General features: G+C 39.3%; 1 long non-coding RNA gene across 12 annotated transcripts; it reads left to right on the top strand.

The window, feature by feature from the left end:
- Positions 1 to 201: 201 nt before the first annotated feature.
- Positions 202 to 3,447, top strand: LOC131017867 (uncharacterized). 12 transcript variants are annotated; one of them, XR_009099890.1, is made up of 8 exons: positions 208 to 510; positions 653 to 859; positions 1,033 to 1,134; positions 1,207 to 1,335; positions 2,041 to 2,139; positions 2,487 to 2,531; positions 2,614 to 2,658; positions 3,109 to 3,447. It is a non-coding gene; the product is annotated as an uncharacterized LOC131017867 (long non-coding RNA). The 12 variants fall into 12 exon arrangements; XR_009099887.1 differs by having other exon boundaries at positions 202 to 510; positions 1,452 to 2,139; positions 2,487 to 2,658; XR_009099885.1 differs by having other exon boundaries at positions 207 to 510; positions 2,487 to 2,658.
- Positions 3,448 to 14,363: the final 10,916 nt, after the last annotated feature.

Here is a 14,363-nt window from a genome sequence, read left to right on the forward strand (position 1 = left end):
AAGCATGTCGTCTAATATGATAATAGACGACGCGGGAACAGAGGAGTGTCGTCTATTGTTGGCGGTCATAGACAACAAGCCCGAAACACGTCGTCTATTCTATAATAGACGACGTGTTTCGGGCATGTTGTCTATGACCGCCAACAATAGACGACAAGCCTCTGTTCCGCGTCGTCTATTATCATGTTAGACAACATCTAAAATTGTGTCGTCTCTATCAAAATTCAGATTTACTCAAAATCCAAATTTTCTCCCTCACGCTATATGTTCTCTCTCCCTCCCTCTCTGCCGTTTCCTTCTCCCAAATTTCTCCGGCGAACGTCGCCGGTTCTCGTCGCCTCCGGCGCGGCGAGGCTGGCGTCTCTCTCCCCTCCTCCTTTCTTTCTTTTTTCTTTCCCTTAATTTAAATTAGTAACTACCTAGGGTTTTTAAATCTTGTTCAATCCTGTTCTCCGACGAGTTCCGCCGCGCCGCCGCCGTGCTCGTCGCATCGCCACTCCTCCATCTCAGGTAAACCCCCTATCTCTCTCTCAATCTCTCACACTCGATCTCTCGATCTCTCTCTGCCCTAGATCTCTCTCTGCCTCTCGCTATCTCTCTCTCTCTCTTTCTCCATCTCACCGTGTAATGTGATGATGCCTTTTGGTATCAGATCTGGGAATTTCGTTTCCAACGCTCCACCCACCGCCGTCCAGCAACTCGTCCCGCCTCCCCACCGTCGATCCACTGCTGCGCCTGGCCTCGCCGTCGCCGTCGATTGCAGCGCCTGGCCTCGCCGCGCTGCTGCGCCTCTCCTCGCTGCGCCGTGTATTGCTGCTCCTCGCCTCGCCGCACTGCCGATTGCTGCGGTGATGTACAGGTTAGTGATGATGTCTCTGATTTATGCTGTCTATTTTACTGATTTGAGTTATGTTCATATTCTGCAAGTTAACTTGGAATAAGTATTCATGTTGGCATAAGAACCACGTTTGGGAGATTTTAATAATTGACATAATCCACCTCGAATGCAGCCTTAAACTTGTTTCTTTGCAGATCTCAAAGTCACAAGATATGGAGATACTGTTGAAGCTATGGCTGTACATTGTTCATCTTTGAAATGTTTACTAGAGCTAGATGAGTTTGTTGCACCCAAAGGTACCCTCTCTCTAGATTCAGTGTGCTGCTGGTTATAAGATGAAAAGTTTGGTCTTGGCACATTATGTGTAGGTTTGGATAAGTTGATAGGAGAGAGTCGCTTGAATTACAATAACTGTGAAGGACAAGCTCCAGAAAGTTGGTGGCTGGCTGTAGCGAGCTAATCTTGCTCACTGTGGCAGTATATTGAATTACAATAACGTGAGTTCACAACCTTTTTACCAGTCAGATTGGATAAAGATGTTCCTACTACTCTTTTCTTGTCACTCTGATTTTGTATTAATGCTCCTTTTGCAAACGATGTCACATAATGTCAGTGCAGGATGCAAGTGAAAGTAAACTGGATTATCAAATAAATAAGCTGTGGTTGCCTCAATCAAAATAAAGTGGGGGTAAACATGATATCAATCAATTAATTGAGTAATACTCTCTATATAAATAAGCTGTGGTTGCCTCAATTTTGATAGTTTCAAAAGGCTTATAGATTCATATTTACTAGTTCAAAGTATAGAGTCTCTCTTCTGTTCCAGGCTTTCAGCACTTAATTTATTTAAGGGATATTCATTTTTATGATTAATGAGAATGGATTATCTTAAAAAGGAAATCTGAAATGTCCAAAAGTGAATGGCTGGAATTGATTCAATTTTTTATGAGGTCATTATGCCATTTTCTTCTTGTCGTTAGATTAAACTTTCTTTTTCTAAGTTGTACTTACTCTATTTGCTATAGTTACATATCTTTCTCAATTCCTGAATCTAATTTTGTTGCTATGTATTTGGGATTTATTTTAGATATCTGTTTAAAGTCAGTATTTTAGTCTTCAAGTATTCTCCTAGTCATTTTATGTCTGTTCGTGCACGAATTTACATTTGAATTTGATCATGGAGTGGCTGCTTTGACTTGCAGAATTCCCCATTCTACAATAACCGTAACCTATTGGCAAAAGCTAAAGTACTTGCAGCAAAAAAGGATATCGATGCTGTGAAGGAGCTTTCAAATTCAGAGGTTTGATAAATTCTCTTGAGGCTTATGTTGCATTTGGATATGAAGGATTTGGTAAATGGATTTTAAATCTATTGCAGCAAATAAATTGAGGAAGTTATGATGAGTTCACTTTTAGGGGACTTCTGCTGAATCTAATCTGCCTTTCTTTTTTAGATTTACCAATTACTGTCTTTCTAAAGTCATCTGCTGTTTGGTTTTTTCTTATTCATAGTCTTAGCTCTTTTTTATGTCTAGTTTTTTGTGAATACGAGACTTGTTGTATTAGTTCGTAGTTCCCATAGTTCTGGCTGCTGCTGTTTCACCTTCCCTTTTAACTATCCTCTTCTCTGTTTCATTTTTTCTCGCAGTTCTAGTCATGCTTATCATCTTCTTCAAAGTTATGCCTCCGTTCAGTATGTATCTATAGTTTCGTTGTTTTGATGTGCTTGGTTGCTGTTGGTTTTCAATTTTTACCCAGTAGTTTGATTGTGTCAGTGATCTAGTATCTCGGGATTTGAACACGACGTAGTTGATTTTAAGGTATGATCTTTTATTATAGTCCATGAGGACATTATTTGATGTGAAATTTTATGCCTTAATTGTGATTAGTAATTAATTACTTTGTATTTGACTTTGAAAGGTCGTTCACAAGTATTTTTTAAACCATCTATGATGATCTTTTTAAATTCCAACACTTGGGATTATTATATATTTTTAAGTTTTTTATGATTCTAAGATTCTGGTGAATTAATACCTTGAAAGGATTGAGTTTGGAGTTATGATCTTTTTGTCACTATTGTTTCTTTTCCATCTTAGAGTCTCATTTTGACATGATCTGCGAGTGTTCTATTATGCATTGTATAGTGAATTTCAAATATTAAAAATGGAATAACGACTTTTTATTATGACCTTGCCAATTCTTCAATCCAGATATTGTTATTGTTATTTGAGGCTTTTTTATTTATGAAAATTTTTGCTGCCTTTTTCTAGCTCTGCGCGGCGCTGCAACATTGAAGGCGAGGGTGTTGAAGGAAGTTTGGAACATCGCATCCGTCATCCCGTGGATAAGGTTATGGGTGGTGGCAGCAGTGGAAGAAATGGGAGTTTGAGTGGAAGCCACAGTGGTGAGCTTGTAGTGGAAGAGAATTTTCTTGGCATTTGCAGATGGTGTAACTTTGACACTCAAGTAACCTCATTTGTTTGTTTTGACTCACATGTATTATGATCAACAATATTTTATTGGATTTGATGTAGGATGTTTGTATGATGGATACTTTTTCAATGTAGGATGATAACTAACTTTGAAACTAATGAATGACCTTTTTATTATTTTTGTATATATTTTAAATTATTTATTATGAATTTTTAGATCTCATAAAATATTTATTTTAAAAATAAGAAATTTAAATATAATTGCCAAATTAAAATAAAAAATTAAAAAATTCAACGAATAGACGACGGATGCATGCACGTTGTCTATTAGCTAATAGACAACATGCACATGCTCGTTGTCTATCAGCTAATAGACAACATGCGCATGCACGTCGTCTATTACGCGTCGTCTATTACCTAAAAGACGACGTGCATGCGCATGTTGTCTATTAGCTGATAGACAACGCGCATGCGCATGTTGTCTATTAGCTAATAGACGACGCGCATGTGCATGTTGTCTATTAGCGCCCTCAATAGACTACACCCACATAGATGACATGCGATTTTCAAATAGATGACACGCTTCGCATGTTGTCTATTAGCATTTTTCTTGTAGTGATCCCTCCATTTAGAGGGATAAAAAGCAAACACACCCTTATTTTATAATAAAGTAAATCATTTTTTCAACTCCCAATACATTTATTTAACACTTTATTAAAACTCGTGCCACCAAAAGTGATGCACACTCTTGTGGGACGGAGACAGTATTTTATTTCTGAAATATGTTCATTAAAGTTTGAAGATCCATCGAGTCAAGGCCTCGTTATTACGTAATTCATCGTCAAAGATGCACAAAAATTGATTAATTTTTTATGTAGTGGATATTTTATTTTTTTGTTATAAGAGAATGGATAGTTTCATGAATTGACTCTTATAACTAAAGTGTTAGTTATTATTAATATTAATTAAAATATGTTATTTTATTCACAGTAACATAATATTCATTAATATTTTCTCATAACAATAATTAGTTAGAGACTCAATCCAGTTATCACTAATTCCAGTATAAAAACATAAATTTTATATTTTCAAACAAAATATAAAATTAGCCCAACCCAAATGTAAATGATTGGCTCGTGGGCAGCCACCTCGCTTCCATATTGGGCTCGTGAGTTACACATGTTGGTAAATTCAATCCTACGATCAGACCTAGGGTTATTTGCTAGTTAGGGACGTAACTAGAGCTGGCAAAATCGACCCGGCCCGACGGGCCGGCCCGGCCCGCCCGTGTTTAGGGCTGGGCTGGGCTGTACAAAATATAGGCCCAAAAAAACCCGGGCCTAAAAAGCCCGCCCAGTGAGCCCGCCGGGCTGACCGGGCTTTAGGCTAAAAAGCCCGGGGTTTTCGGGCCTAAAAGCCCGCCCACTCTTTTATTTTTATTTATTTTTATTTTTTTTATATTATAGTATAATTTCTTACTTTCTTTCACTAAATTTCCCGTAAAGTCTCCTTACTCTCTTTTCATTCCAAGTCCAAAGTTCAAACTTCAAACAAAGTTCAAAGTTTAAACATTCTCACTAATTGATTATCGATCATCTGTATATGGAGTCATAGACTATAGAGAGACAATGCAGTTTATATTTTAGTATTAAAAATTACAGAGTGCTATATATTTTTTACAGAGTGCAATATTTTATATATAGAGAGACTGAGTGCTATATATTTTTTAGATGCATTCAAATTAACTAATGCATTTGCTGTAATGATTTCTTGTAAAAAAGACATTAGATTTGTTGTAATATACTAACGATTAGACTTGGAAGTCAAAAATTAAAATTTGCTAATGAGTTGCTGCTAATGATTTCTTGATTTTTATACAATAAAATCATTAGCAAAATCAAAAATGTTAATTTGCTGTAATGAAATCAAAAATAGTTAATTAGACTTGCAAGTCAAAAAATATACTAATGAATTATTATTTGAATTTATTTTAGTTTATTTAATTTTTTGTAAAAAAATAGGATTTAGTGAAAAAAAATTATTGGGCGGGTTTGGCCCGACCGCCCGATGGCCCGGTCGAGGCTGGGCTGGGCTTGAAAATCGGAAGCCCGGTCGATTTCGGGCCGGGCCGACCCGGCCCGATAAATCTCGAAAGCCCGCTGGGTCGGGCCGGGCCGGCCCGGCCCGCCCGATTTGCCAGCTCTAGACGTAACAATGGTCATACCTTGGTTGCCTTATAATTAATGTGAAGGGTCATGAATTGTATAAGTGCATGGAAATTAGAAGGGCTATTATGCAAATACACAACAACTACAACAAACTAACAACAATCTCTCTCTCGCAAGCCTTCTTTCACCTTAGTTTGCGAGCTCGTTTCTTGATTAAATTCCATGTATAAATACTCTATGTAATCCTCTCAGTTCAGGTTAGAAGTTCGTAGAATTCTTTTAGAAAAAGAGTCTAGTGAGGTCAGAAAACAGTAGCCTTGATAGTGAAAGTTCTGTTCTGGTCCTCCATGGATGTAGGTCATACGACCAAACTACGTAAAAATCTCGTGTTCATATTATTCTTTTGATTGTTTATGTTCATCACAAACTTGAGTGCTCGAGTGTGTATTTTGAGAGTTTGTGTTGCTGTGTTATTTTCTATCTTCTGCGCTGAGCAGTAAGGTGTGATTCCTGTTAGAATATTAGTTTATTAGTCTTTTAATAAAGTAGATTACTTAAATATGTTGAGAAGACTTTCATTACTTAGTTTTGACATAATGGAATGCATATTCACTTTTCTCCTCAAAATCGCAAGTTAACATGGTATCAGAGCAGGAAACTTGCAGCCGGAATTGGATCTCACCTCCTACGCAGTGAGAAGCGCCACCGTCCGACGACCCGACGGCCGAAAAATCGGCCGTGGAAGCCGCGCGTGTGGCCCACACGCGCCTCCGAGTTCCAGCGACGCCGTCGCCTTCCGCCGGCGCGTGACGGCGCGTCCGGCACCGGACGGAGCTCCGGTCGACGCCGTTCGACTCGTCTCGTCCTTCTCCTTCGATTTATGTACCTGTTTGTGGGATTCCGGATCCGACAGAATATTTGGTATTTTCTTGAAAATTGCTTCGATATTTGATTTTGTTGGTTGGTGATTGGCATTGTTGTTGGTGATCTTGCTTGGTGTTTTGTTGAAGATTTGTTGGTTTTGGGATTGTCTGTTCTTATTTGGTTTTGAAACTTGTTTGGTGGTGTTATTTGCTACTTGTTTCATCATTATGACTTCCGAAAGAGACGACTCGCTTCAGTCTATTAATGTTCGTTTGAATGGGAAAAATTATTCTTATTGGAGTTATGTCATGAAGAATTTTTTGAGAGGTAAAAAATTATGGGGTTATGTGTCTGGCACACATTGTAAACCGATTGAGGAGAATAATGATAAGTATGTTGAGGAGCTTGACTCTTGGGAAGTTTGTAATTCGAAAATTATTACTTGGATAAATAATTCTGTTGAAAACTCCATTGGCATGCAACTGGCTAAGTATGATACTGCAAAAGAAGTTTGGGAACACTTGGGGAAACTTTACACTCAGTCTAATTTTGCAAGACAATATCAATTGGAAATGGATATTCGTTCTCTCAATCAGAGGGACATGAGTATTCAGGAATTCTATACTTCCATGTCAGATTTGTGGGATCAGTTGGCTCTCACTGAGTCTATACAACTTAAGGCTTTTGCTCCCTACATTGCTCGGAGAGAAGAACAACGCTTGGTTCAATTTTTGATGGCTCTTCGTGATGATTTTGAGGGCTTGCGTGGCAACATTCTACATCGCAATCCCCTGCCCTCTGTGGATTCTGTTGTTAGTGAACTTCTTGCTGAGGAAATTCGACATAAGTCAGGAACAGTTAAAGGCACTCAATCTGTATTGGCTGCTCACTCTCGTCCTCAACAAAGAAGCCATGGAAGACCTCCGAGCTATTATCAGAATAAGAATCCAATCTCTGATACGAGCATTTGCAACTACTGCAAGCAACCTGGTCATTGGAAGGCTCAGTGCCCTGAATTGGCAAACAAGTCACACACTACAGCTGGTCGTACTCCTCCTACTTTTGGCCAGAATCAATCTTATAGACATCCCAAACCTCCTCACACTGCTGCTGCCACATCTGAATCTACACAGATAGATTCTGGAATCTCTACTTCCACATCAAATGATCTCTTTGAGAAGTTTCAAAAGTTCATCAACTCTCAACCTCATGCTATGACTGCTACAGCAGGTTTGTCGACCTCAGGTTCCACAGGTACATCTTCTTCTTCTGCTTGGGTTTTAGATTCTGGAGCTACCAACCATATGTCTCCCAATGCAGATACTTTTGCTTCCATTAGTCCATCACATTCCATATCTGTTGCCACAGCTGATGGAACTCATATATCATCTTCTGGAATTGGTCATGTTATCTCACATAATATTTCTCTTCCACATGTTTATCATATTCCTAAACTTGCCTTGAATTTAGCCTCTGTTAGTAAAATTTGTGATAAATATTCTGCTGCTGTCACATTTCTTCCTGATTCTTGTCATATTCAGGATCTACATTCTCGGAGGGAGATTGGGACAGGCCATAGGCAGGGCGGACTATACATTTTGGATCATCTTCGACCCCCAGGAGTTGCTGCCTCTAGTATTGACTTGTCCAATTTTCATTTGAATTCATCATCTTCTAGTTTTTATTTATGGCATTCTCGTCTTGGACATGTTTCTTCTTCTCGTTTAAACTATATGGCTAATAATGGATCCTTAGGGTCCATCAAGAGTCATGATATATCTTCTTGTAGTGGTTGTAAACTTGCAAAATTTTCTGCCTTACCTTTTCATCACAGTGATTCTGTTTCTCATTCTCCTTTTGACTTGATTCATTCTGATGTTTGGGGACCCTCCCCCATTGCTACAAAAGGGGGGGTCAAGATATTATGTCTCATTTATTGATGATCATACTCGATATTGTTGGGTTTATCTTATGAAACATCGTTCTGATTTTCTAGGAATTTATCAAGCTTTTCGTGCTCTTGTCAAAACTCAATTCTCTTCTGTTATTAAGTGTTTTAGGTGTGACTTGGGTGGGGAATATACTTCCAATAGCTTCAGAGAGTTGCTTGCTAATGATGGTACTATACATCAAAGTTCTTGCACTGACACACCACAACAAAATGGTGTGGCAGAAAGAAAGCATCGTCACATTGTTGAAACAGCCCGCTCTCTACTTTTGTCTGCCTCTGTTCCCAATGAGTTTTGGGACCGGAGAGGCTACTCTTACCTCTGTTTACTTGATAAATAGGATCCCATCTGCCATTACCAAAGGTGTGTCTCCTTTTGAAAAACTTTTTGGCTATGCCCCTGACTACACTCATCTGCGTGTGTTTGGATGTGCTTGCTTCGTTCTTCGCCCTCATGTTAAGCGAAATAAGTTATCCTCTCGTTCTGCCTTGTGTATTTTCTTAGGGTATGGGGAAGGTCAAAAGGGTTATAGATGCTTTGATCCTGTTAGTCATAAGTTGTATGTATCCCGTCATGTCTTTTTTATCGAGCATATTCCTCTATATTCCATTCCTTCATCTCCTAACAATATGACTAGATCTGACCTCATACATGTTGACCCGTTTGTTAGCGATTGTGAGCTTGAACATGCAGGTACTAATGATGATGTTACTAATGATATTGCCCAACCTGCCTCTCTTGCTCCTTCTCCACCTCCTGTGAATGTGGATCCACCTCTTCGTCGTTCTACCCGTGTCAGTAAGTCTACTCGTCTTCCTGATTTTGCTTATTCTGCATATTCTCCTTCTTTCACTGCTTTTCTTTCTTCAATCCACAAAATTGTTGAACCCACCTCCTATAAGGAGGCTTCTCTTAATCCTTTGTGGCAACGGGCTATGGATGATGAACTTCAAGCTCTACACAAGACTGGTACTTGGGAGTTGGTACCCCTTCCACAAGGAAAGCATGCCATTGGTTCCCGATGGGTATATAAGATCAAAACAAAGGCAGATGGATCTATTGAGAGGTATAAAGCAAGGTTGGTTGCTAAGGGGTTTTCACAACAATATGGTCTAGATTATGAAGAAACATTTGCTCCTGTTGCCAAAATGACCACGGTTCGTACTCTTATTGCTGTTGCTGCTGCCCGTCAATGGGATCTCTCTCAGATGGATGTCAAGAATGCCTTCTTACATGGAGATCTTATTGATGAAGTCTACATGACTCCTCCTCCAGGGGTCTCCCACAAAGCTGGATACGTTTGTCGGCTAAAGAAATCTTTGTATGGTCTAAAACAAGCCTCTCGCTCTTGGTATGACACATTCTCCATTGCTCTTATTTCTCTTGGTTTTCGTATGAGCGAATGTGATCATGCACTTTTTGTCAAGACCTCGGATTCTGGTATTATCCTCGTTTCTCTATATGTTGATGATATGATCATAACTGGGAGTGACACAACTGGAATTTCTTCATTGAAATCAGATTTAGCATCTCGCTTTGAAATGAAGGATTTAGGTCCTCTTAGATATTTTCTTGGTATTGAGGTTTGTAAATCCCCCAGGGGGTATCTCTTATCTCAGTCCAAATATATTGCTGACATTCTTGATCGTGCTCATCTTACTGATACTCGCACTATTGACACTCCTATGGAAGCAAATGTTCAGTACTCCACATCTGATGGTTTACCTTTGGAGGATCCTACCTTGTATCGCACCATTGTTGGGAGTTTGGTCTACCTAACTATCTCTCGCCCGGATATTGCTTATGCTGTCCACATTGTCAGTCAGTTTGTCTCTTCTCCTACCACAGTTCATTGGTCTGCTGTTCTTCGCATTCTTCGCTATCTTCGAGGTACGATGTTCCACAGTCTCTTGTACTCTACCACTTCATCACTTGAGCTTCGTGCCTTTTCTGATGCTGATTGGGCCAGTGATCCTATTGATCGAAAATCTACTACTGGGATGTGTGTATTTTTCGGTGATTCTCTTATCTCTTGGAAGAGTAAGAAACAAAAGGTTGTTTCTCGATCATCTACAGAAGCCGAGTACCGAGCCATGGCCTCCACTACTACTGAGATTATCTGGCTAAGGTGGTTACTCTCTGAAATGGGTGTCTCCATCTCTAAACCAACTCCAATGTATTGTGACAATAAGAGTGCTATTCAAATTGCTCACAACTCTGTCTTCCATGAGCGTACTAAACACATTGAGATTGACTGTCACTTCACTCGCCATCATTTGCAGCAGGGGACACTTGAGTTACCTTTTATTGCTTCTTCTTCACAGATTGCAGATTTGTTCACCAAGTCTCTTCCACTTCCGCGCTTTCGTGCTCTGGTTGGCAAACTCTCAATGCTCGTCGCAGCGACATCTTGAGTTTGAGGGAGGGTGTTAGAATATTAGTTTATTAGTCTTTTAATAAAGTAGATTACTTAAATATGTTGAGAAGACTTTCATTACTTAGTTTTGACATAATGGAATGCATATTCACTTTTCTCCTCAAAATCGCAAGTTAACAATTCCAACAAGTGGCGTCGTCCAGCGGGAAGCGATCTTCATGGCGAAAAAGGCGGTAGAAGAGAAACAAATTCAATCAAGAAGCAAGCTGTTAAAGAAAGCAGGAGATTCTCTGAAAGATGCTTCAATGGCAATGGCAAAATTTGAAACAGAAAAGTTTACCGGTAGAAATAATTTTGCTCTCTGGCGTCTCAAGATGAGAGCCATACTGACACAACAAGGTTTGCATGGAGCTTTGAATCCAAGCAAGTTACTCAAAGGAGATGAAGATAACGAGAAAAATCAAGAGATGATACAAAAGGCACACAGTGCCGTCATACTTTGTTTAGGAGACAAGGTATAGCGCCTGGTGGCTAGACAGCTGAAGTTTGGGCAATGTTAGAAAGCTTTTATATGACAAAATCTTTAACAAATCGGTTGTATATGAAAAAGAGACTCTACTCCTACAAGATTACAGAGGATAAAGGGATACTACATCAGCTGGATGAATTCAACAAGGCCCTTGATGATCTTGTAGACATAGAAGTGAACCTTGAAGATGAAGATAAGGCAATCCGGCTACTGAATGCCTTACCAAAGTCCTATGATAATCGGAAAGATGCCATGTTATATGGCAAAGAAGCTTCAATTACACTTGAAGAGGTGATAAAGGCTTTGAACTCTAAAGAACTCTAGAAAGCTGCAAACTCCAAACAAGAAACTCAAAATGAAAGCTTCAACATAAACGAGAAATTTCAGAAAGGAAACACTACAAAAAATATCAAAATTACCGGCGGCTTTTTCCCGCCGCCGGAAACACATTTACCGGCGGCGAGAGGCCGCCGGTAATTTTCTCGTGGGTGATCTCCATTCCGGCGGCATATGGCCGCCACCCGAAAATAACGGTGGCCACCGGTGAACGTCGGTGTTGATCGCCGAACTAGGGAAAAATAGCGGCGGCAGTTGCCGCCGGTGATTAGTGGCGGCGACAACGCCGCCGGTAAAGTCCACCTGACGGCGGCCGCACGCTCGCCTGACTGTCGGAGGGTTACCGGCGGCTTTTTGCCGTCGGTAATATTTTTTAATTTTTTTATTTTATTTACTTATTTATTTATTTATTTTATTGTATATCCACAATTTATTTTCGTATTTATACAGTATTGCATAAGTTAGACGAACTTCCCAGTCGGTCACCCGATGGGCTGGCCCGATTGACATCCCTACCGTGAGCACCGGCCAGCCAACCTGAAAACATTTGAAAGTATTTTTGGGCTAAGTACTAATGTACTCAGTGGGCATTTATTTTCATAAACATTTCATATCAGATTTAGAATGACATCTCTGATTGAGCCTAAACACTTAACTCCTAGTTTTATGCTAATGAATACTGGTTACCAGAAGCATGAAACAAAACTTGTGATCCAAAGAGGCATAGCCCGACTTGCTATCTTATGCCGGTTTTAACATGGTTTTTCCCTTGTTCATTCTATGAATTATTCGCACCTCGATTACATTTATTCCTTCAAGGATTGGGGTGTGATAGAATGGTATCAGAGCATAAGTTTTCTTTCATGTCTCTGATAACCATAAGCTTTTTGATGTCGAGTATAGAATAGTATCTCTAGACTTCTAAGAATGTCAGTAGCCCTCAGCTCGCCGTCACACTGCCGCAACTAAGGTACGATAATAGTTTCAAAAATATAAATATATGTATTTCAGATGTTATGATAGTTTTCAAGAAAATGTGCGCCTTATGTTTATGATGCTATGTGAATTGCTTATCGCTTTCCATATGTTATAAGTTATGAATTGCTAATCGCTTTCATATTGTTATCTTGGGTCTTCGACTCATATAACCTAGCTCAGTATCGTGTTAGGGACTACCCGAACCCTTAACGATAGTGTCGTGTTTGGGACTACCCGAACCCATAACGACTCAATGAATGTTATTTCGTGTTTGGGACTACCCGAACCCTTAACGAATAAGTGAATGTATGGTCGAGTTAGATTCCTTGAATCTTTCTGGCACAAGCAAAGTTTTCATGAAAGGGACTTTAAATGTCCATATATGTTTAAGGTTTCAAAAGAAACAGAAGTATGTATGTATGTATGAATGAGAAAGCTTTATGTTGTCGTTTTAGGCTAGCTGCCTATACGATTAGAATGATGGGTCCTCTTACAAACTGTTTGAGTACCACCCAAGAATGCCTTGAGAATGTTAGTCGTGATAGCACCGCTTGATCGATTTAAGTAAGGATTGGTAAGATAGAAATGTTTAACATAGATATGTTACAACATAGAGGCAATGCCTTAACACTAAGGATTCACTTGAGCTATTTCAATAGCGGTAAGATTAAGTTTTTCACATAAGAACTTATGTTGCTTATGATTATGATGTTAGTCGTGATAGCTTTGCTAGAACGACATAGAATGGACTTTCATGGTATCAGTGACTTATGATGAAGTACTTGTTAGTAAGTGTTTTAAGTTAGAAGTTTGACCAGAGCCTTACATGAATAAGAAGTTGACATGATTGGGGGCGAAGCTCCCATTTGACTGAGTGATTTGTTTTGTTGGGTCTGGCCAGCCCACATGACTAAGATCTCGGTGATTGTCAATTAAGATTTTTGATATCGAGGTAGAGCATCATCCCAATATATAGACTCGCACTATATAGTTGTCACAATTGAATATCCTTTTATCACGATAAGTATAGTAGCGATTAGAATTACTCAGTTTGTCATTAGTTTTCAACCATTAGAACGATGCACTAAGTATCAAGCCGTCTTTTGACCTTCTTTTGGTAATCAAAGCGATTTTTGGAATCCCAAGCGAAGAACTGGAGCAGATAGTGAGTATGATGAAGTTTTCAACCAGCTGTCAATATGTGGTCCACATGGTGCACAATAATGAGAAATGCGTAAAGGAGTTTGTAAGTGAATCGTGTCATGAGACATTCAATTCCCCTAGTAAACCAGGGAGATATTACGAAGGAACAAGCAATGAGCGAGACTCTCACCACCGAGTCACTACAACAAATGGAGAAGGAAAAAGTTCACGCACAAACAAGATATGTACACCACCTCAAGATTGAGGTAAAGAAAAAGGAAATGGAATGAAAGAAATAGAGGAAACTCTGAAATGGAAGAAGTAATGGAACTAACTTAAGGTATAACCCAACCCCAAGGCTAGCAAGCTCAAGCTAAAAGAGTGAACGCTTTGGCTAAATTGTCAGAAGCTCCATCAAGAAGAATATCCGAAGAGAGCAAATGTTCGTTTTAAACCGCAGAGAACTTGAGCAATATGCCTCATCACCTCAAAGAATAAATTTGGAACATCACCACAATAGAATCTTAGAAACCCACATTGAATAACTATTTGGAAATGGGAAAATGAGTTTACATGGCAGAATGAGTGTCATTAATCTTTGAAGTGAAAGTTACCAAGATGATAAAAAAAAGTTTGATGTTAGAATTCCCTAGCCAAGCTGAGAAGGAGACTTAGTACGAAGGAAACAATCAAGGAAGTCCCAGTGATTTGAGAGTACAAAGATATTTTCCCCAACGAATTACCAAATT

The sequence above is a fragment of the Salvia miltiorrhiza genome, chromosome 3 (assembly GCF_028751815.1).
Source record: "Salvia miltiorrhiza cultivar Shanhuang (shh) chromosome 3, IMPLAD_Smil_shh, whole genome shotgun sequence".
Classification (NCBI taxonomy): domain Eukaryota; kingdom Viridiplantae; phylum Streptophyta; class Magnoliopsida; order Lamiales; family Lamiaceae; genus Salvia; species Salvia miltiorrhiza.